Source organism: Lepus europaeus, chromosome 4 (assembly GCF_033115175.1).
Source record: "Lepus europaeus isolate LE1 chromosome 4, mLepTim1.pri, whole genome shotgun sequence".
Taxonomy (NCBI): Eukaryota; Metazoa; Chordata; class Mammalia; order Lagomorpha; family Leporidae; genus Lepus; species Lepus europaeus.
The window spans coordinates 96,647,288-96,668,070 of record NC_084830.1 but is presented as its reverse complement, the minus strand read 5'-3'; the positions used below and the strand labels follow the sequence as shown (position 1 = coordinate 96,668,070).

At 48.2% G+C, this 20,783-nt stretch overlaps 1 long non-coding RNA gene across 2 annotated transcripts in view; it reads left to right on the top strand.

The window, feature by feature from the left end:
• Nucleotides 1–18,253, top strand: part of LOC133757749 (uncharacterized) — an 85,283-nt gene extending 67,030 nt beyond the window's left edge. The window contains exons 2-3 of one of the 2 annotated variants that reach the window (XR_009865727.1): nucleotides 3,364–3,478; nucleotides 16,319–18,253. This is a non-coding gene — a long non-coding RNA (uncharacterized LOC133757749). Of the gene's footprint in view, nucleotides 1–3,363; nucleotides 3,479–9,636; nucleotides 9,800–16,318 lie in introns of those variants that run through there. The other variant, XR_009865728.1, reaches the window with a different exon arrangement.
• Nucleotides 18,254–20,783: the final 2,530 nt, after the last annotated feature.

Here is a 20,783-nt window from a genome sequence, read left to right as displayed (position 1 = left end):
ACCAGTGCCGCAGGCAGAGGATTAGCCTAGTGAGCTGCGGCGCCGGCTGCATTCTGCTCATTTTAAAAGTCTGTTTTCTCTGTGGTGTTGTTTAGATCAAATAAACGCTAATGGTTTGTCTAAAGGCTCACTGAGTGTAACATTTGTCACTACCACTGTATTAGTGAGTTCATCAAATAGTTTCAAAACTTAGGTTGTTGTATTTTTAGTTCTACAATCCTAATTTTTTTCTTAAATAATTGCCCTGCTGAGATTTTTGATTTTTGTATCGGCTTTAAGACAATTTGTAAGTGGTTCTTGAAGCAGTTTTAGGATGGCTGGCTTAAAATCCTTATCCAGTAATTCCATCTTCTGATTCAATTCCATATTTGAATTAGTTACTTGTTTCTCATTGGCATTATGATTACATAATGAATAATTATTTTATTTTATTATTTTATTTAAAAAAGAGAGGAGAGGGAGAGAGAGTGAGCTCCTATTTGCTGGTTCAGTCTCCCAATTCCAACAGTGGCTCCAGATACGGGCCAATGCTAGGAGTGGGAACTCAGTCCAAGTATCCCATATGACTGACAGGAATCTAATTATTTGAGCCATCACCACTGCCTCCCAAGATCTGCTGTGGCAGGAAGTTGGGGTCAGGAACTGGAGCTGAGGCTTTATCCTCCAGGCACTCTGATACGGGATAGGGGTGTCTTAACTGGTGCACTAGCCACTAGGAAAAAAGGTGCTACATAGAGTGATTTTTTTCAACTTTTATTTAATACACATACATTTCCAAAGTACAACTTCTGGATTATAGCAGCTTTTCCCCCCATAACCTCCCTCTCACCCACAACCATCCCATCTCCCATGCCCTCTCCCATCCCATTCTTCATCAAGACTCTTTTTCAATTATCTGTATATACAGAAGATCAGCTTAGTGTATACTAAGTAAAGATTTTAACAGTTTGCACCCACACAGATACACAAAGTATAAACTGTTTGAGTACTAGTTTTACTTAATTCGCATAGTACAATACATTAAGGACAGAGATCTTATATGGGGAGTATGTGCACAGTGACTCCTGTTGTTGATTTAACAATTGACACTCTTATTTATGATGTCAGTAATCACCCGAGGCTCTTGTCATGAGCTGCATAGGCTACAGAACAGAAGCCTCTTGAGTTCACCAACTCTGATCTTATTTAGACAAGGCCACAGTTTTGACTATGTGGAAGTTCTCTCCTCCCTTCAGAAAAAGGTACTTTAGAATGATTTTTGATTGTATCTTGGACATTTATTTTTTGCATGTGAAGACTAGACTTATCTATTTATGTTTTCTGTTTTAGCAGGCAGTCACCCTGTTCAGCTTCAGATTATAAGTCCTGGCCTACTTCAATTGGCTCTAGTTCTATATCTGTTTAGTTCCTTTGCAATGCTCTTCTGGTCTGACTCATTCTTGTGGCACTTCTGGGGTCCCCTTCTATCCCTGCTGATCTTGCCTGGAGGGATGAAAGGCAGTTTCCTGGGTTGCCTTGCGTTGCTGCCTCACTTCCTCCTCCTCTTTCTTCTTCTCCTTCTCCTCCTCCTCCTCTACCTTCTTCTTCTCTTTAATATTTATTTATATAAATATATTTTTAAATATTTTATATTTAAGAAGCAGAGATACAGAGAGAGAGAGACAGAGAGACAGAGAGACAGAGGTCTTCTGCCCCCTGGTTCACTCACCAAATGGCCACAATGCCCAAGGCTAGGCCCATCTGAAGCCAGCAGCCAGGAGCTTCTTCTGGGCCTCCACAGGTGCGTGGTGCCAAAGCACTTGGGCTATCTTCCACTGCTTTTCCAGGCCGTTGACAGGGAGCTAAATCAGAAGTGGAGCAGCCAGGATTCCAACTTGGCACCCCTATGAGATCCTGGCGTCACAGGTGGAGGCTTAACCTACTAACCACAGCACTGGTCCCTGGCCCACCTTCTGTCACTGGCCCACCTCACTGTCCTTATGCAACTGGATAGAGGGCAGGACAGTGTTTGGTACTGCTGAGAATGACTCTGCAGGAGGGTTGGCCAGCTTACCTGTACCCTGGTTGGCTTTCCATCAGGACCCTTTCCCAGGCTTTTGGAGGAGAGAGCAGGAGAGAGATTTATCTCCTTGTCTGTCTTTGCCGTTGGAGGGTCTGAATTGCAGGCTTCTCTGATCTCTTAGAAAACTCAGAGATTTCTTTGTTTTTCCTCAAGTGTTGGGATCCCCAGTCAGTTCTCCACCTTCTTCCTAGGCTTTTATCATCATGTATTATAGTTTCCAGGGTTGCTGGGTTGTATTCAGAGGAGATAAGCAGGGAGAAGAGCCTATGTGTCATCTTGTTTCAGATCTGGAAAGCTTAAATGGATTTTGAAATACGGAGAATTCCTTTGCCCCTGCAGTGAAGCCAAGCATTGCTGCTCTAAGTATCATTTGAGTTCCAAAGATGTCGATCATGCTGCACCTTGGTGTAGGAATGGGGATCTCGCTTCTTGTTTTAAATTTTAGCAACACAAGAAGTGTATGAAGTGGCTTGATGTTACTTATGATTACTGTGCCCTAACCATAGTAGTGGTTGATGATGAATTTATCACACTATGAGTGCTGTATATAAACACTATGGTGTGCCTTGTCAGTTCAGGCCAACTTCATTAAGAAACAAGATCAAACCGGCAGCAAAAGCTCATTCCCAAGGTTGCTCTGTGTTTGGGAGAGGTGGTTGAGGGTGGTTCCTTCAGCCATTTTAAAAGCATACAAGACGTTTTCAGTTTAACTTGTGTGAAAACAAGCAGAGAGCCTGAGTGTGCCTGTTTCTGCTCTCCAGCCACGGCGGGTGCAGGTGGATGTTTGACTGATAGAGTTCTGGGGAACAGGGAGCCCTGGCTCGCGTAGTTGACTGGTAACTGTGGGGGGAGTGCTGCCACCACGGCTGAGTTCAAGCTACCGATGTGATGTCACTGTCTGAGGGGTTGTGAAACCTGGAAAAAGCGAGCTTCAGTACAGCATTGACTGGGGAGACCTTAGGAGACCCCTTAAGAAACTTTAGCACATGTGCCACACGCATTGAATAGCCATAGTGGGCATCATATTTTGATAATTGTTCAGTTGGCGTTCCTCCACCTTTTAAAAACATACAGACATACGGAAACATGGCTTTCTGCACGATTTCACTTTAATGGAACAGAACAGGTGAAAAAAACACTGATTTTTACTTTTCTGCACTGGCCCGAAAAACTGGTTTAACCAATTCCACTATTTTCTTTATAAGCAAATATTTATTTTCTTTATAAGCAAATAGAAGCCCTGCACATGATGTAGTAGCTGATACCACCTATTAAATGATGTTGCTTTTTGTTATTTACAGAAAGGCACTGGCCTGGTTAAAGCTTCTGAAAACATGACAATCCTTGTTGTAAACATCTTTTGTGGCAGCATTTGTGAATAAATCAAAGTGATCAAGAGACCTGCTTCTTTGAAAGGTAAAGCTACTGAGAGAGCTGTGCATTTCCTTGCCCGTGAGTGGCTGCTCTGCTCCTGCATGGCCAGCAGGGGAATTGCTCTCCTGGGATATGTGTGCTGTAATGGACTCTCTTCAAATGCTTCCCATTTCCAAGCACTCGTGCCTTCTGCTCTAAGAGCCCCTGTCACTTGCTGTTTGCATGCTTCTGTGATACCGGTTTTATGGGCTCTACTCTGTCCCTCCACCCAGGTTTGCCTCCTGGGGCAATTGGACATTACCAGGACCCACCCCTTCCTGCCCAAATCAAACTGTCCTAGCTGGTGTCCCATGCCATTGAAGCCTGCACAGCAGAGAAAGAATCCCGATGAATGGGTCCAAAGCCTTGGGTTCTCTGCCTCCGAGATAACTGCGTTATTAGCAGGGGACTTTTTGATCTCAGTGGTTAACCTGCGAATGTTAAACTGTCTGGGATTGGACGGGTCAGTGGCCCTAGTCCTTCTGTCATGCTCCTAAATCACCTGCTGACTTCCACTGCCCATAGGCTGATCTGAAGCGTGTTGTAAGCCATTTGGCGAAGCGCAGTTGTCTTCCTGTGCCTCCTTTATAAACTGTCTGCCACATGGAGCCCAGGCTGGCGCAGGGAAAAGGAGGCTGCATGCTATCCCCAGGTCTGCCATTGTCCTGGGACTCTGCCAGCTCTTCCACACCATTCTTTTATTTTTGGAAATGGGGCAGAACCCCACCCATTTTAAGCACTCTCCTTATCCACTTTGTTGTCACCCCTTCACAACCCTGAGAACTACTCTCCAGAGAGAGGGTGCTGGGTGTCTGTGATTAGATAGATGTTGGCTGCAGACCACAGCCTGGGTTACAGTAGCCTGTTTTCAGGGTTGGAGATTGCTCTTTATAATTTGAGGGTCCCTTGTTGTTCTTAATGGTGTGTTGCTTATGGAAATGGAAACTTCCAAGAGTGAGGTACCACTTCCTTCAGAAGGGTTGGTTGAATGAGTCTATCACGTCTACTCCATAAGACCAGTGCAGAGAGGAGGGGAGGAGGGACTCAGTGGAGATAGGTTTACTGAGCAGGCGAACTTAGGGCAAAGGGTGAACTTTGGTCATTCACACTGTAGCTTCTGGCAAGTCTTCGGGGAAGCAAAAACACATGAACTAGTTCAGCAATAGCATCTTCCAAGACAGGATGTTGAACACATTCACTGGAAGGAAGTTAGCTACACATCTGCCTAGAAAAGCCTTGTTTTCTTTTACTTTTTTTTTAAGATTTATTTATTTGAAAGGCAGAGATACAGAGAGAAAGAGAGAAAGAGGGAGAGAGAGAGAGAGAGAGAGAGAGAGAGAGAGAGTCTTCCGTCTGCTGATTCACTCACCAAACAGCTGCAACAACCAGGGGTAAAACCAGGCTGAAGTGAGGAGCCCGGAACTCCATCTGGGTTTCCTATGTGTGTGGGGGCCTAAAGACATGGTCGTCTTTCATTGCTTTTTCCAGATGTGTAACAGCAGGAAGCTGGATCAGAGTGCAGCCAGGGCTCCAACATGCTCCCATATGACGCAGGCAGTGGCTTAACCTGCTGCACCACAATGGCAGCCCCCAGAAATCCTTATCGTCAAAGGATGCAGCTTTTGTTCTAATTGAAACAGACCCTTGACATAGTATAGTCACAATCTCTCTCTCTAGCACTGACTATATTTAATATAGCATAAAACAACAGAAAAATACAATTGGAATTGACCAAAAAAAGAGATTTGCTCTCCAAGACATGGTGGTCACCAGTGTTTCCAACATCTTCTCTAGTTTCTTTCATATAACTGTATATGGAATTTTTCCATCTAGAACAATGACTGTGAGACATTGCATGGTCCTGATTTATTGAAGGAAAGTTAAGTGCCTCCCACAAAATTGTGCATGGGAAAGAGCTAACTTCTATTACAGCCTGTGCTGAGATGGAAGTACCATCTTGGTCAGCTTGAGATGCCATAACAAATGCCATGGCTGAGTGGTTTCAACAAAAGGTGCTTATTTCTGAGTCCCAGAACTCAGAAATCCAGCCAAGATCAGGGTGCCAACAGATTTGCCATCTGCTGTGGGGGCCACTCGTGGTCTGTAGATAGCCTTGCTATGTCCTCACAGGGCAGAGAGGGGATAAGAACTCTGGTTCTCACTTCTGAGAATGCCACCAGTCCTATAAGATTAGGAGCCCACCCGATGAAGATAACCTCATTTAATCTTAATTACACCCTAATGGCCCTATTTCCACATATGGTCACTTTAGGGCTTCAACATATGACTCTGGAGGGGGAGGGACACAATACGGTTCACAGCACTCAACTTGAAGGCTGACTGTGTTTAAAACAAAGAGTTGCCAAAGAAGACACAGAGGTCCACAGAGGTGAAGTAGCATGCTCAACATTTCTTCACAAAGCAGTGGCTCCACTGGTTCGGGTGTGGACCAGTTGAATCCAGAGCGTGTCCTTTCAGTGTGCCATGCTAAGAGCAGACACTAGGCTGGGTTAGGAGGGTGGGCAGGTGAAGATAGGCAGTGAGGGCTGCATTCAGCATGACTCTTACTGTGACCTAAAGAAACTTGCACCCAGCCCCGAGTCCCCAGATGCCCTCATGCCTGGTGCACAAGGGGCTTCCCTTTTATTCGGACTTTGTTGAGTTGAAGAACAACATTCTGAGATAGTTCTCTCTGAAACACAAGGCCTGATTGTGCATTTCATCCCTTATCTAGTGTGATTCCACAGAAGGAGGGACTTTGAGGTAGTTACCCTAGAGTCTCTTAGACCATGTGTACTACTATAACAAGATGCCTTAGAATGGGGAATTTGTAAATAGAATTTTCTTTTCACAGCTCTGGAAGCTGGGAAGTCCAAGATCAAAGCTTTGACATTGTTATATGTGGAGAGTGGCTCTCTGCTTCCAGGGTGGCTGCTGTGTCCCCATGTGGTGGAAGGGACTGATGGGCAGGTGAACACTGTGACCCCACAAGAGCAGAGAATGGAAGAGCAAGAGAGGCTTTTTGTATAAGGCTTGTTTTGCACAAAATGCCTCTTTTATAAGGGCAATCATTGATTCACGAGGGCAGGGCTCTCACAACTTAATCACTTCCCCAAAGGCCCCCCTCTGCAGACCAGCACAGTCTGGATTAGGGTTCGGTGTGAATTTCGTGGTGGTGAGGGGACACATGTTTAAACCATAGCATTCTGCCCCAGCTGTATCCTTCTCATACACAAAATACATTCATTCCTTCTCCATGCCTTCTCTCACGCCAGCACCAACTTTAGTTCCATGTCCCAAATCTCCTCTAAGTCACATGTGGGTGAGACCCAAGGTACAATCCAGTCCAAGGCCAATTGCCTCTAGTTGTGGGTCTGTGACATCACGAAAGTTATGTTCCTCTAACAGACAGTAGTGGGACAGGCACAGGATAGACGTTCCCATTTCAAAAGGGAGAAATAGGTAGGAAGAATGGAGTCCAAGTTCCTAAGTAAGTCCAGTACCCAGCAGGACAAATATCAAATTTTCGGCCTTGAGGATAATCTTCTCTGACTTCATATACTGGCTTCTGGATATACTGTGTTGGGTCCCCCACAACTTTACAGTGTAGACCGTGGTCTACAAGGTAGGTCTTTGGGTTGGAGTCATGTTCCTGCAGCTCTTCTGCGCTGGGATAGTACTTTAGTGGCTGTATGCTTCTGAGGCCTTGTAAGTGGTGCCGCTCCCAAAACCCCACTTGACATTGCACTGGTGGGGACTCTCTGTGATGGCCCTGACCCTGTGGCTTTTCTCTGCCTGCTCCTTCAGGATCTCTGAGGCAGTCTTTTAAAAAAATTAAGAGATTTATTTGTTTATTTGAAAGATGGAGTTATACACACACACACACACACAGAGAGAGAGAGAGAGAGAGAATCTTCCACCCACTGGCTCACTTCCCAGAGAGTTGCAGTGGCCAGGATTGGGCCAGATTGAAGCCAGGAGCTTCAACTGGGTCTCCCACTTAAGTGACCCAAGCACTTAGGCCATCTGCTGTTGCTTTCCCCTGCACATTAGTAGGGAGCTGCATTGGAACTGTAGCAGCCAGGACCCAAACTAGCACTTATATAGGATGTCAGTTTTGCAGGTGACATCCATATATATACATATATATATACATATATCTGCTGTGCCACAACACCAGCCCCGACTGGGGCCTTCTTTAGAATCTAGGTGGAGGTAGCCATGCCCCCACAGCTCATGTACTCTGCATGCCTGCAAAGTCAGTGCCATGTCTTATGGCCTGTCCCTTCTAGAGAGACACCTAGGGCATCCTGAGGAATGCCATGCCAGAACGTGGGGGCAGAGACTGGAGCAGCCCTGGGCGGAAAGCTCCATGATCCCGTGGGCATCCTGGGTCCCTCCTCGAAAACCATTCTTTCCTCAGGAACCTGGCACTCTGGACCTAGCTGGACATAGCAGCCTTGAAGATCTCTTCAAATGCCTGAGGGTCATTTTCCCATGGTCTTAATGAATAGCTCTTGGCTTCCTTCTGTCCATACCTATCTCCTTCTGTATCAGTCACTTGGCCACACCCTTGGTTGTCTCTCTCTCAGTGTGCTTTTGTATTCTTTACATGGCCAGGTGGATGATTTTCTTAAAAATTTTTTTTATTTTATTATCTGTTTGAGAGGCAGAAGAGGCAGATGGAGAGAGACAGAGAGAGGGAGAGACAGATAGAGCTCTCAGCCATTGGTTTACTCCCCAAATGCCCACAGCAGTCAATACTGTAGCTAAGAGCTAGGATCAAAATCTAAGTCTCTCACTGAGTGACAGAGACCCAACTATTTGAGCCATTACTGGTGCCTCCCAGGGTCTGCACTGGTGGGAAGGTGGATTCTGGAGCAGAACTAGAAATGGAACCTAGGCCCTCTGATATGGGATGTGGGCCTTTTAAATGGTACAGGTTAATGACCTGCTCCCACATTTTCCAAATCTTCAAATTAGACTCCCATTTGGATTGTAAGTTCCATCCTTAATTCATATCTCTCTTCTGAAATTTACTGAAAACAGCCAAGAGAAGCCACGCAGCACCCTGGACACTCTGCTTAGAGATTTGGTCCACTAAACATCCTAGGTAATTGCTCTTAAATTCTGCCTTCCACCAAGTTCTAGGACATGGACATGATTCAGTCCGATTCTTTGCCACTTTGGTAGACGGATGGCCTCGCCTCCTATTTTCCATCATGTGTTCCTCACTTCTGTCTAAGACCCCATCAGAAGAATGTATCCATCAACATTTCTCTCACAGCCACTCAAATGATCTCTCAGACTGAGCTTTCTCTACAGCTCTCCTCTTCTGAACCTTCACCATCACTGCCCTTAGGGCTCCCCTTGTGGAAATCTGGGCTTTTTCCTAGCATGCTCCTCAAACTTCCTCCAGTCTCTGCCCATTTCCCAACCCCAAAGCCACAGTGCTGCTCCAGTCCCGAGCAGCTGTCACAAGGCATTTAAAACATCCATGAGGGCATAGCCTCGGTGACTTAGTCATGTCCCCAAAGGCCCTACCTCTTAGTATCACCGCAAAGGGGATGAGATTTCACCGTGAAACCTGGAGGTACCACGTTGAAATCACAGCATCTGCAGCAAGAAATTCTCATGGAAATGCACACAAGTGGCCTAAGAGGCTGGCCTAGGGTCTCTTCAGCATTAGCATTTACCAAGTGCTTTTGGAAACCTGTTTCATCCTCTCAGGAGTCCTGTGAGATGAGTAAGATGCTTGCTTTCGGAAGAGAAAAACAGAGGCTCCAAAAACTAGTGATGGAGCCAGGGCACCGACTCTGGAGGGCAGCTGGATGCTCTCACCTGTGCGGGAGCCATCTTTTACCCTCCCTGAGGCGTCCCTGTGTCAGAGCAGAATTGTCAAATTTAATTCTCCACTGATTATACATTCACTTTCAGTCATTTGTTTCCTATTCTCTTATAAAACATTTATTAAGCACCTACAGTGTGTGCTGCTATTCTGGGCACTGGAGATAAGGAACAGAGGAAAAAGAGCTGTGGACTGGGTTTTCTGTGCTCCTGGGTACAGGGCCTGCTCATGTCAGCCTTGTGGGTAGGTATGGTGGTGGTGTATCCCTCTCCATGTTATTTTTATTATATTCTATCCATTTCATTTATTTTAGGGCATGCATAAAACCTTGCTGCCCAAGTAGATAGAGCCACAGAAGGAACTAATTATGAAGATCAAGTGGTCATCCATTTGCAGGATTTGCCGCTGTAATCAAAAGAGGGTTGATCTGACACACATTTCCTGATGTGCATCGTCGTTACTGGGCTGCAAGATAATTAGGCATGAATGATCAGCAGGCAACCTAAATAGCTATAATCCGTATAGCTTTCTCACAGGCAAGTCATCTTCCAAATGTTTTCTCCTATCTTATTGGGTCTCTAGCATTTGGCGCTGGTGTCACTCTGGCTTTCCTGGTGCTATATGTGGCTGAGAGTTGCCACTGAGCCCGGCCCAGATCTGGAAAGGCTGTGTCAGCTAGGTCTTCCTGGGCCTGGCCAACCCTGCTCTAGCTTCCTTTGCACCTCTCCACATCCATTCACCTCTGGCCTCGGTGGCCTCAAGGTCCTGTCAGTGCCTTGTGTGTCAGTGCCACAGGAAGGGTGCAGGTGAATTGGCCGTGTGTTTCTTTTTACCCACTGTAGAGTCCGGGTGGCAGATTTGAGGGCAGGGTCCAGGGTGAGGGGCCACGGGGGCCAGGCAGAGGAGCACCAGCTCAGCGCCCTTAGCTCTTTCAGATCCAGGCACGCAGAAGTCTTGATGTGATTTTAGGTGTAAGGAGGATTTACCCAAAAATCCTTCCCTCCAACCAGACATTCCTTCAACAAGACACAAAGCTTTCATTTAATGATTGGAGATAAAAATCTGGAAATGCAAATGCCTGGAGAATTACCACACTGGCTCAAAAAGGGTTGAGTTCCAGGATAAATACATTGCTTTGATTTAGAAAGCAGCGAGGAAGCAGGAAGCCCGGGAGATAGGAGAGGGCAGGGCGAGTGCTTTTTGGGCAGGGAGTGGGTGCTGTGATTGGAGTCCCTGGGGTTTTCTGGAACTGTTCTCAGCCTATGGGAGTTGTTGGGGAAACGTGTGCTACTCGGGACCTGTGACATTAGGCCTCCCTAGCTGCTGTGAGAAGGCTCTGTGAAAAGTGATTCTAGATAGAAAAAAGATGACACACACCAATAAAGCAAGGCTATTTTATTGCAAAAAGGCTCTCACACATGCTGAGAACATTGCATTTCGGGGCAATTACTGGATGCTCTGGGTGGAGCTACAGGCATAAGGCCAAGGCTGAATGACTTAAGCCACCCAAGTAGAACAATCCTTGCTGAGGAACGGAGGGCCTGGGTGTAGAGGTGGCTGGGTGACCAGTGGGCTGGCAGTGGGTGGAGACAGCCTTTGGGGTGGGAACTCAGGCAGCTACCTGGTGGCAGTGTACCTGTATCAGGAAGACTGTGGTGGGGTGATGGTGAGTGCCTGGGACACTAGGCCCAAAGCAGACACTGGAGCCTCAGCCATGGCCCAAATCCTGGTGGGGCCCAAGGACAGCTGGCCCCTCAGCCAAGGCCATCTCACACAACCTGCACTTGGATTTGCTAGGAGTGTGAGGGATGAGAGAAGGACACAGAAGCCCCCAGTTTTGTGCCCTCTCCTCAAGGCCCGCCAGGATCACAGAGTGACTGAGTTCGGGACTGGGCTTGTGCCTGTGGGTGGCAACACACCCAAAAAGGAACCAGAGGTAGACGGTTCCCTTGGAGTCATACATTTCTCACCAACATTTGAAGTTAGAGAAGCAAGAGAGAGGGAGAGAGAGAGAGGATCGTGCCGGGTCCAGACTGGCCTGGCGCAGCACATCCTCTTGTGGTTGCTTCGGGTTCCTGCATTTCTCCTGGGAGGTGGCTCTTTTTTGGGACAGATGTTAGGTGCTGTCATTGAAGACACATTTCACAACCAAGCACTGCTCTTGAATGCAAGGAAAAACACTGGTCCCTAGGCGAAGCTTCGATTCTCAGAGCCATCCAGTCTGGCTCCCGCTACCATACAGAGACACGCGTGTTTCTCATGAAATTGTGCGAATTGATCAAATATGCAAATTAACAAGAAAGACCTCATGCATTGATGTGTGATCAAATATACAAATTTATATCATGCATGCATTAATATGTAATGTAAATGTAGATGTCAGATGTTTTATTTGTAACAGAGAACATTTCCGATCACCCCCACACATATGCCAGGACCCTTCAATCTGGGGCTGAGGTTTCCCTTCCTGGCCAAGATGCACAGCAGGCCACTGACTGGCCTCTCACTGGCTCCCTTTCCCAAGGGGCGAGGGGATGGAAGTACACGTGTCCAGTCCCAGGAGCCCGCAGGCTGTGGATTTAGGATGCCAGACCTGGGAGGAGAAGTGAGCCAGTGCTGGCTGGAGAAGCATCCATCCCACCTGAGGATGCACACGCCCTCCTCTGTTCACTGAGGCAGCTGTTGAAAGGGAGAGCAGGTTGTTTGACATGAGTAATCATGTATCTGTCAACTAGAAATATTGGGCCGGTTGTTAATTCATAAACAAGCACACCACTGTGAATTTTCTGTGATCTTTGCACGTCTCCCGATCAATCCTGTCTGCACCCTGTGGCCAAGGCTCTTTTTCCCATGTGGGATTCAGCCCTTGCCCTACCAGGCCTTCGTAGGCCTCTGCCTCCAAGAGGCCCTCCCTGATTGATTCTCCACCAAGGCTGTGAAAGTCCTCGGCAGTCTCATCAGTGGAAGAGTCACTAATTCCTCTAGCGCATCACTGCCTGTTCCAGATGCTTGGCAAATGTGAATTCCTTCCCCATGCACAGAAATTGCCTAGGAAAGATATGCAGATTTCAGTATATTCTGTGCAGACACATGAAGCACATCGAGAGGTCCCCCAGTTTCTGTAGGTCCTACTGCTTACCAAAGTGATGAAGCCAGGCTGTGTTCCTTCTCAACGCCAGGCCCTCCCAGGAGCAGTGCACCAGCAGCAAGCTTCAAAAGGGCCGGCAGCACATTGGTGATATAGTGGTTAGCATAGCTGCCTTCCAAAAGGGCCAGCAGCAGAGATGCAAAGGCATGTTCCGCTGGTGATTCCGGCTTCAAGTCAGAGAAACCTGGGTACCTTTAAGAATAAAAAAAGGCCAGCGCCGTGGCTCACTTGGCTAATCCTCTGCCTGCGGTGCTGGCACCCCGGGTTCTAGTTCCGGTTGGGGCACTGGATTCTGTCCCGGTTGCTCCTCTTCCAGTCTAGCTCTCTGCTGTGGCCCAGGAGGGCAGAGGAGGATGGCCCAAGTGCTTGGGTCCCTGCACCTGCACTGGAGACCAGGAGGAAGTACCCAGCTCCTGGCTTCGGATCGGCACAGCACCGGCCGTAGTGGCCATTAGAGGAGTGAACCAACAGAAGGAAGACCTTTCTCTCTGACTCTCTCTCTCTCTCTGTCTCTCTCTCTCTCACTGTCTAACTCTGCCTGGCAAAAAATGAAAAAAAAAAAAAAATCCCAGGCTCCACACTTGATGTAGTAGATCAAAATGTCTCTTCAAAATGCCTTTAGTACTTTGAAGGCAGAGCCAAGTTTTGGGGACCTTATTTCATGCAGCACAAAGCCACGTGTACTATAGGTACATGCGGGGTCTTTAAGAAGTTCATGGAAAATGTGCATTATGAAAAAAAATACACGGATTCCAAAACTTTCTGCACTTAAATAGCTTATTTGTAATTCCGTTTCCCATGAACTTTTCAGAGTACCCCTGTTTGATGAATAGTCAGCGTGAGAAATGACCTCTTTGTGTGTGTGTGTGTGTGTGTACATATGTGTGTGTTTATTTGTACTGCCCAACAGAGACTGGAACATCAGTGACGGCAGGCGTAGGTGAGTCCACAGCTGTGGAGACAAGGCACAGCAAGGCGAGAGCTGGCACTGGTCAGTCTCACCAGACATGAAGAAGTTGCTAAGGGTGCGTTCCTAGTCAAGAAATTTAGGGAAACGTATTTTTAACTTAAAATCGAAACCTCTGGCTGGAAGAGAAATTTATTCCAAAGCTCATGCCTCCAATTTTGTCACTTGCCTCATTATCAAATGCCTTCACAGGTTAGAACGTGGCAGGCTGAGGGAGACACCCACAGCCCCCATGGCCAGTGTTGCTCACTCAGGTCCACACCCCAGAGGGGCAACCCTGAGCCAGAGGACTGGGGAAAGGGAGCCAGGCCTCTCTCATCTGCTAATAGAATCTGTGGCCTCAGATTCTAGTAAACCAGTGGCCTCACGGGTGTATCAAATCCGAATTCAGAATCATCTGTAACAAGTGCGCCCCCTTGACCACAGCGCTGCTAACCTTGGGAGAGCACACCACCCCCCAACCAGGGTCCTCCCCGCCTTTCCCTGCTTGAGGAGGGCATTTTAATATAAATTCCTGCTCCCCGTGGGCTTCCAGAGCTCACATCTTTCTCACATCAGAGCAGAAAAAAAAAAAAAGGCAAAAAAAAAAAAAAAAATCCCAGGGTAGCCACTAAAAGGGATTAATTTCCCCTTTCTCTTGGCCCTGCTCCCCTCCTCCAAGGGTTAAGTATGCGGAGGGAAGACTCGCTAGACTTTGTGTCTGTGCTCGGTGGGAACTATTAAATTACTGTTGGATGTTTCTGATTATACCACACATCGCTGCCTGCGCGGCTCGGGGCCACGTGCACCCCAGCGGCCCACACTTGCTGCTGGAGGCCCCTCGGTGGCACCGACGCAGTATGGGTTTTTTATTTCAAGGGCAAGGATGGGAGCTGGTGCTGGCCAAGGGGAAGGAAACGGGCCATAAAACTGAGAGCTGAGCGGCTTACTGGAGCCAGGGCGCTGGGGTCTGCTTAATTGCTCTGAAATGAAAAAGATTCAGGGCTTTTCGTGAAATCCCATAGGCACACTTGCCAACCCTCAGATATTAGGTTGAATTACGGTTTCTGATCCTGCGCCTCTCTCCCGGTCATGTGGGAAGGCCATCCCCCAGCTCCAGGGCCCCGGGACTGGAGAGGTTAACTGGAGGCATGGCCTGGCTCCCGGAGGGCGGGGGGCGTCGCGGCAACCCCATCTTCCAGCCTGGGAGTTCATAAATGCCCACGCGGTGGTGCTCTTACTGGGGGCCTCTCCGCCGCGCCCTGAGCTCCGGAAGCATTTAGAGCAAAGTGCTTCCCCGAGGCCCCGGAGTCACCACACGAATGCGTTCAGCTCTTCGGGGGCAGAGCCATGACTTTTGCCGGAGTCTCAGAATCTTCAGCATAAAGACACAGAGTGAAGAAGCTGCGATGGCGACAACCGGAGTGTGATAACACTGGCGCAGGGTTCCTGGGGCAAGGATCATTCTAGGGCCCAGGGCGTGGGGAAAGCGGACACAGCTGCTGGAAGCCAGGAGGCGCCTGATCCAGCTGAGGAGCTCACAGGCTGGTGCCTGTGCGGGGACGCATTCCTGCTCTGATCTCACTCAGCGGGAAGCAGCTCACTGAGTAATTGAGGGCAGGAAACGTGGCCAGGGCAGAGAGGATGCAGCCTGCACACACGTGGATTAAGAACCACGCTGCATGGGCCAGCAAACGGTGCTACCAGCGGCCCCTCTGGGCACACCTGCTCCATGCTTGCGGGTCTGTGGGCGGAGCCTGGCGTGCTCTCTGTGTGTGAGGGGCTGGGACCTAAGCCTCAGCAGGGTTTATCTGCTGGGGTTTCTGCTGAATCACGTTCCTTCCCCTGGTTGTGCAGTGAAACCACCCGCAAGGCCCAGGCACTGGACCCAAAGAGCTGCCTCCTGGATGGTGAAAACTCTTGAACTTCTCAAGTATTCTCAGAAAAAGGTGATGCCGAGGTCTGAGGGGCCTTTACTACGTAACGCTGTTTTGGTCAGTGAAGGACACATATAGAACGACAGGGGAGTTCAAAAACTTGTGGAAGATAGAACTAAATGATGTTTATCTTAGCACGAATATTTTTTAAATGGTGCATGTGAGAGGTGTTCAAAGAGTTCATAGAAAATGCCTATGGAAATTCACGTATGCAGGGCTGACGCTGTGGCGTGGTGGGTGGGGCTTCCAGCTGCAGCACCCGCATCCCAGGTAGGCGCTAGTTTGCTGCCCCTCTTCTGATCCAGCTCTCTGCTATGGCCTGAGAAAGCAGTAGAAGGTGGCCCAGGTGCTTGGGCCTCTGGGCTGGTGTGGGAGACCTGGAGAAGCTCCTGGCTTCGGAACGGCCTGGCTCTGGCCACTGTGGCTACTTGGGGAGTGCACCAGCAGATGGAAGACCTCTTTCTGTGTCTCTTCCTCTCTCTGTCGGTAACTCTACCTCTCAAATGAATGAGAAAATCTTAAAAACAAAGCAAAATAAAAAACTATCCATGAGTTTCAAATTTTTCACCCAAATAAATGTTTAATTTATTTAAAATGGTTTATTGGTTGTTTTGAAAGGAAGACACACAGACACACAGACACACACACAGAGAGAGCGAAAGAGAGAGAGCTGCCATCTGCTAGTTCACACTCCCTCCCTAAAAAAAAAAAAAAAAAAAAAAAAAAAGACTGCAAAAATTGGGCTGGGTCAGATGGAAGCCGGAAGCCAAGAACTTCACCAGGTTCTCCTGCATGGGTAGCAGGGATCCAACTATTTGGCCCATCATCCAGTGCTTTCCCAGGTGCATTAGTAGGAAATTTGGATTGGAAACTGAGCAGCCGGGATTCAAACCAGTGCTGTGATTTGGGGTGCAGGTGTTTAGAGAACTGTCCCCAAATTATCTCTCTCTTTTTTTTTTGACAGGCGGAGTGGACAGTGAGAGAGAGAGAGACAGAGAGAAAGGTCTTCCTTTGCCGTTGGTTCGCTCTCCAATGGCCGCCGTGGCCAGCGCGCTGCTGCCGGCGCACCGCACTGATCCGAAGGCAGGAGCCAGGTGCTTCTCCTGGTCTCCCATGGGGTGCAGGGCCCAAGCACTTGGGCCATCCTCCACTGCACTCCCGGGCCATAGCAGAGAGCTGGCCTGGAAGAGGGGCAACCAGGACAGAATCCGGCACCCTGACTGGGATTAGAACCCGGTGTGCCGGCGCCGCTAGGAGGAGGATTAGCCTGATGAGCCACGGCGCCGGCCCCCAAATTCTCTTTAATTCTATTTTCCCACAGGCTTTCTGAAGTTCCCTCATCAGATGTAGGTGTGTGGTAGGCTACACTCTGAGGTTTGTGGAAGCACACTCAATGATGTCCCCACAATGATGACATTGTCTAACGGTACATTTCTCAGAGTGCGCCTGCCCTGTCAACTCTGTAAGAAAAGCTATGGGAAGATGGCGAGGAGACTGACAACCTGGTGTGAGTTGCAGAGACTTTAGCGGGCATGGAGGTGAAGAAGACAAGGAGGCTGTGCGCCGTCTACGTTGTTCTGTTATCATGAATGAAGAGGGGCTGGTGTTTCTCCTGGCTAGGTTACTGAGTGAGTGGCTTAGTGTGAGCTGAATTGGGAGACTGGCTTCTCTCCCACACACACCAACAACCAAGCTCAAAGTGTCCTTCAGGGCAGCACTCGGTTTTTGGGAAGGGCCCCCGGGGACATGGATCGCAAGCACGCTGCCCTTTGCCATGGCTGTGGGGACACCTGTGCTGACCCCCGTCTCCTCCTGCCTCTCAGCAGTCCTACCTGGTATCCTGTTCTCCGTACGTTTGCAAGCGCATGCCATGGGTTTTCCTTACTCAGCTCCGTGAGGTCTGCTGTGGCTTTTCTGTGGGCAAAGAGTGTCACTGTTCTAGTGGGAATGACGCCAGATGTCTAGGGTGCGTTCTGCCCCAGGGGACACCCCATCTCATCAGGAAGCACCTCTGCGGAACACAAGGAAGCCACAGTCACTGTAGGATGACTCTGGGCAGGGGTCTTTGGTTTCTGAGCACAGCCTCGTCCTTGTGGTGAGACTAGCAGCCAAGCCCCAGAGTGATAAGAGGCGGAGAAGCAGATAGAGCCAGTGCGGTCACGTGGGTGCAAAGGGAATGAACTATGCACCCAACTCCCACGTTCCCAGCTTGTGTCATCCTGTGAGGGTATGGCATCATCCCCTCAGTATATATTGGTGGGCTGTGTGGACCATGACTGACGTCCTTCAAGTCCATCTGTGACAAAGGACTCCCCATCCTCCCTCTGCAACTGGAGAGAGGGAGGAACCGAGGAGCAAGGCTCCCTCCTACAGGCACTTTGTGGGCCCTTCTGCATGCATCATTTCACTAGGGCTCACAGTAACACTCCTACATGCTGATTTCTATTCTCAGTCTTTGAATGTGGAAATCCAAGCTCACAAGTTATATGTTAGTTACCATCACCCTGGTTAACACTAGCCATTGTAACAAACTAACCATAGGCTTATTTCCCATCCATTTAAATCCCAAATGAGTGTTCATTCTCAGCTCTCCTCCAGTTGTCTGCTCCTGGGTGCAGGTCCTTCCACCTTTGGGACTTCTTTTCTATTCTTTTGTTGTGCTTTGGCCCCTATGGTGAGATTTAAAATGTAAGATTGGTTTAAGATTTGGTGAGAACAGCATTTTTGAACATGAATGAACCACAGCAATAAACAGTGTAAGTTCTGTATTATCTTGAGTAAGAATCTGAGATCCATGGAGATTGAGGGATTGATCGAGGTCTCAAAGTTAGGTAACAGAAATTCTTTCATGTGACCAGGTCTACCGGTGCTAGTGAAAATTTGCTAATGAGGCTGGGAGATGGATAAAGTCCGCCCCCCCCCCCCCCCCGCCCCAATCTCAATAAACTGGAAAACAAGGAAACCACACTTTCAAGTCAGTTCCTATGTGTAGATGGAAAGCATGGGGTTTCAAAGTTCTTCTAGAAGTCCTTGACGTGAATGTTTTGGTGATGAAAAAGTAACACAATGGCTGTCAGTGGCAATGCCTTTCAAGGGAGATAATGGGCTTCCCCTGACCTTACCACTGAACTTCACTTATGTCTGTAAAACCAATCTGTTTCTCTCCATTGGCCATGAGGGCTCCCTATAGGATACAAGAGGGGCTTCCTGATTAACCACTGAAGAGATGAGTCTGCCTGTGGCTCACCTTCGGTGCTCCCAACATTCCTGGCGAACACCCAGTGTCTGGCCGGTTGGGAAGCGAGGTTGGATTAGACCATTAGGAAGGAGCCCCCATGACCTTGTAAGAGACCACATGGATATGGACACACATGCTCCCTGTCTCTTGTTATCTGATGTCTTGTGCATCACCAAATGAGGGCCCTAGACTTCACACTTCCAGAACTGTGAGCAAGAGTAAGCCTCCTTTCTTTATATAGTTAGCCTGCCTCAGGTATTTCATTATAGAAAGGAAGTGTAGACTAATATGGTCTTATGTTGGACACCCAGAGTGTGGCAGGTGGAACCAAGCTTGTAAGACCAGGATGCAAAGGCTGGCTGCAAGAGAAAGGAAGGAAACAGAAGACAATGGAAAAAGATGAGTCAAGATAGTTCCAGTGCAAAAACTCTACATATGGAGAGGATGAAGGAGTGATGACCACATCTCAAGCTTTGATTCATTCTGTCTAAAGCTGAAGAGTGAATTCAATGATCTTTTGGGGGATGTAAGCTCAGCCTTACCATCCCCATTGTGGAATATCTGCTTGTCTCATGAACTGGACTTTAGTGTGTGGTGAGAGACACTTCCATCCATTGGTTTATTCCCTAGATGGCTGCAACTGTATGGCTGTGCCAGGCAAAAGCCACAAGGCTGGAACTCCATTCGGGTCTCCCATATGAATGGCAGGGGCCCAAGCACTTGAGCCATCTTCTGTTGCTTTCCCAGGTGCATTAGCAGGGAGCTAGATTGGAAGCAGAGCAGCCGGGACTTGAACAGTTGCTTGTATGAGATGCCGGTGTTGCAGGCGGTGGCTTACCCTGCTATGCTGCAACAAGGTCCCCACATGTCTCCTCTGAATCAGCACTGGCCTGGGATACCCGACAGCTTTCACTGTCTTGTGCAGTCAGCTTCCTGGTAAAGGCAACTGCTTTGCTGGCAATAAAGTTAGAATGAAAATATGCATAGAGCAGATCCGATAAAAGGTGCTTTTCTTTTTGATTGCAAAAGTTTAGTGACCAAGTGCCTTTATTTTACTTTTAAAAATTTCTTTTGACTTTTCAGTTTTATTTGGTTTGTAATGATATTTTCCTTGGGCTTGTTACGGTAAATGTGCAATACTTTTGGCTTCTTTGGAGTACAAAATGGAAAACCCTCTGTTTCTAGATGGGAAAAAGCAGACCACCAGCTAAAGGCTGGAATACCATTTGATCCCCACTGTGCCGGCAGCAGGAAGACCCCTGTTTTCTGGCTCTGGGCCCTCTCCCCTCTTCGCCTTCCCTCCTCCCTCTTCCGCTTCTTCTCCACACAGTGCAAGCTTCAAAGGAAGCGCCTGTGGCTGAGTGACCAAGTCCTGGAGGCTCAACACTGGGATAAAACTTGGCTGTCCCGCAGAAGACTGGTGGACACACTCAGAGCAGGGCTGCTGCTGAAGCCTGGCTGTGTCTATCAGCATCTGGGTTGGGTGAGAGTTCCGGGCTGTTCTCTAACTGGTCCATTGCACACAGTGTCACAGGCTGGGAATCAGCAATACATTCCCTTTAAGATGGACAAATGTCTGGCTGTTACACTGTTTACATGACAACATTTTCATATCGAAAAAACCCTTTTTCAAAAAAAGGATAAGAAGGTTCTGGACTTTCTCCAGTAGTGTAAGCCAGAGCTAAGGTGTTGAAAACACAAACAGCAAAGAAATCATATTTGTTACAAGTGTGGAAAAAAAAGTGCTGTACTTCTCCTTCAGCCTTCTCTCATTTCTCTTTCTCTTGTTAAAAGCCCTGGGCATGGCTCTAAAAAATGTCCTTTTGTCTTAAATTCCAGTAGTTCTTGAACCTCTGGAATCTCATATGAGGGGCCAAATATAGCTGACCCCAGACTTCTCAGTTGAACAGAAGTAGAAGCCTAGAGGAGAATTTTGTCATTTAAAAATTCCAGTGTTATGTTTCTGACTTTTTCGTCTGAGTGAAGCCATCGGTGTTCTTTATACAGCCTGAGATCCCCTCTGCAGGCACAGATCAGGACTTCACGGTCCAGACCAGCTGGAGCGTTTGCAAGCCCTTTGCTGTTACTGATTTTGTGCACAGCACTGTTTGCTGTTTCTGCTGGGCCTGGCGCTTCTGGGTGCTACCAGAGAGCAGAGATTGTACTTGCTCTCCCCTGGAGAATCCTTCCA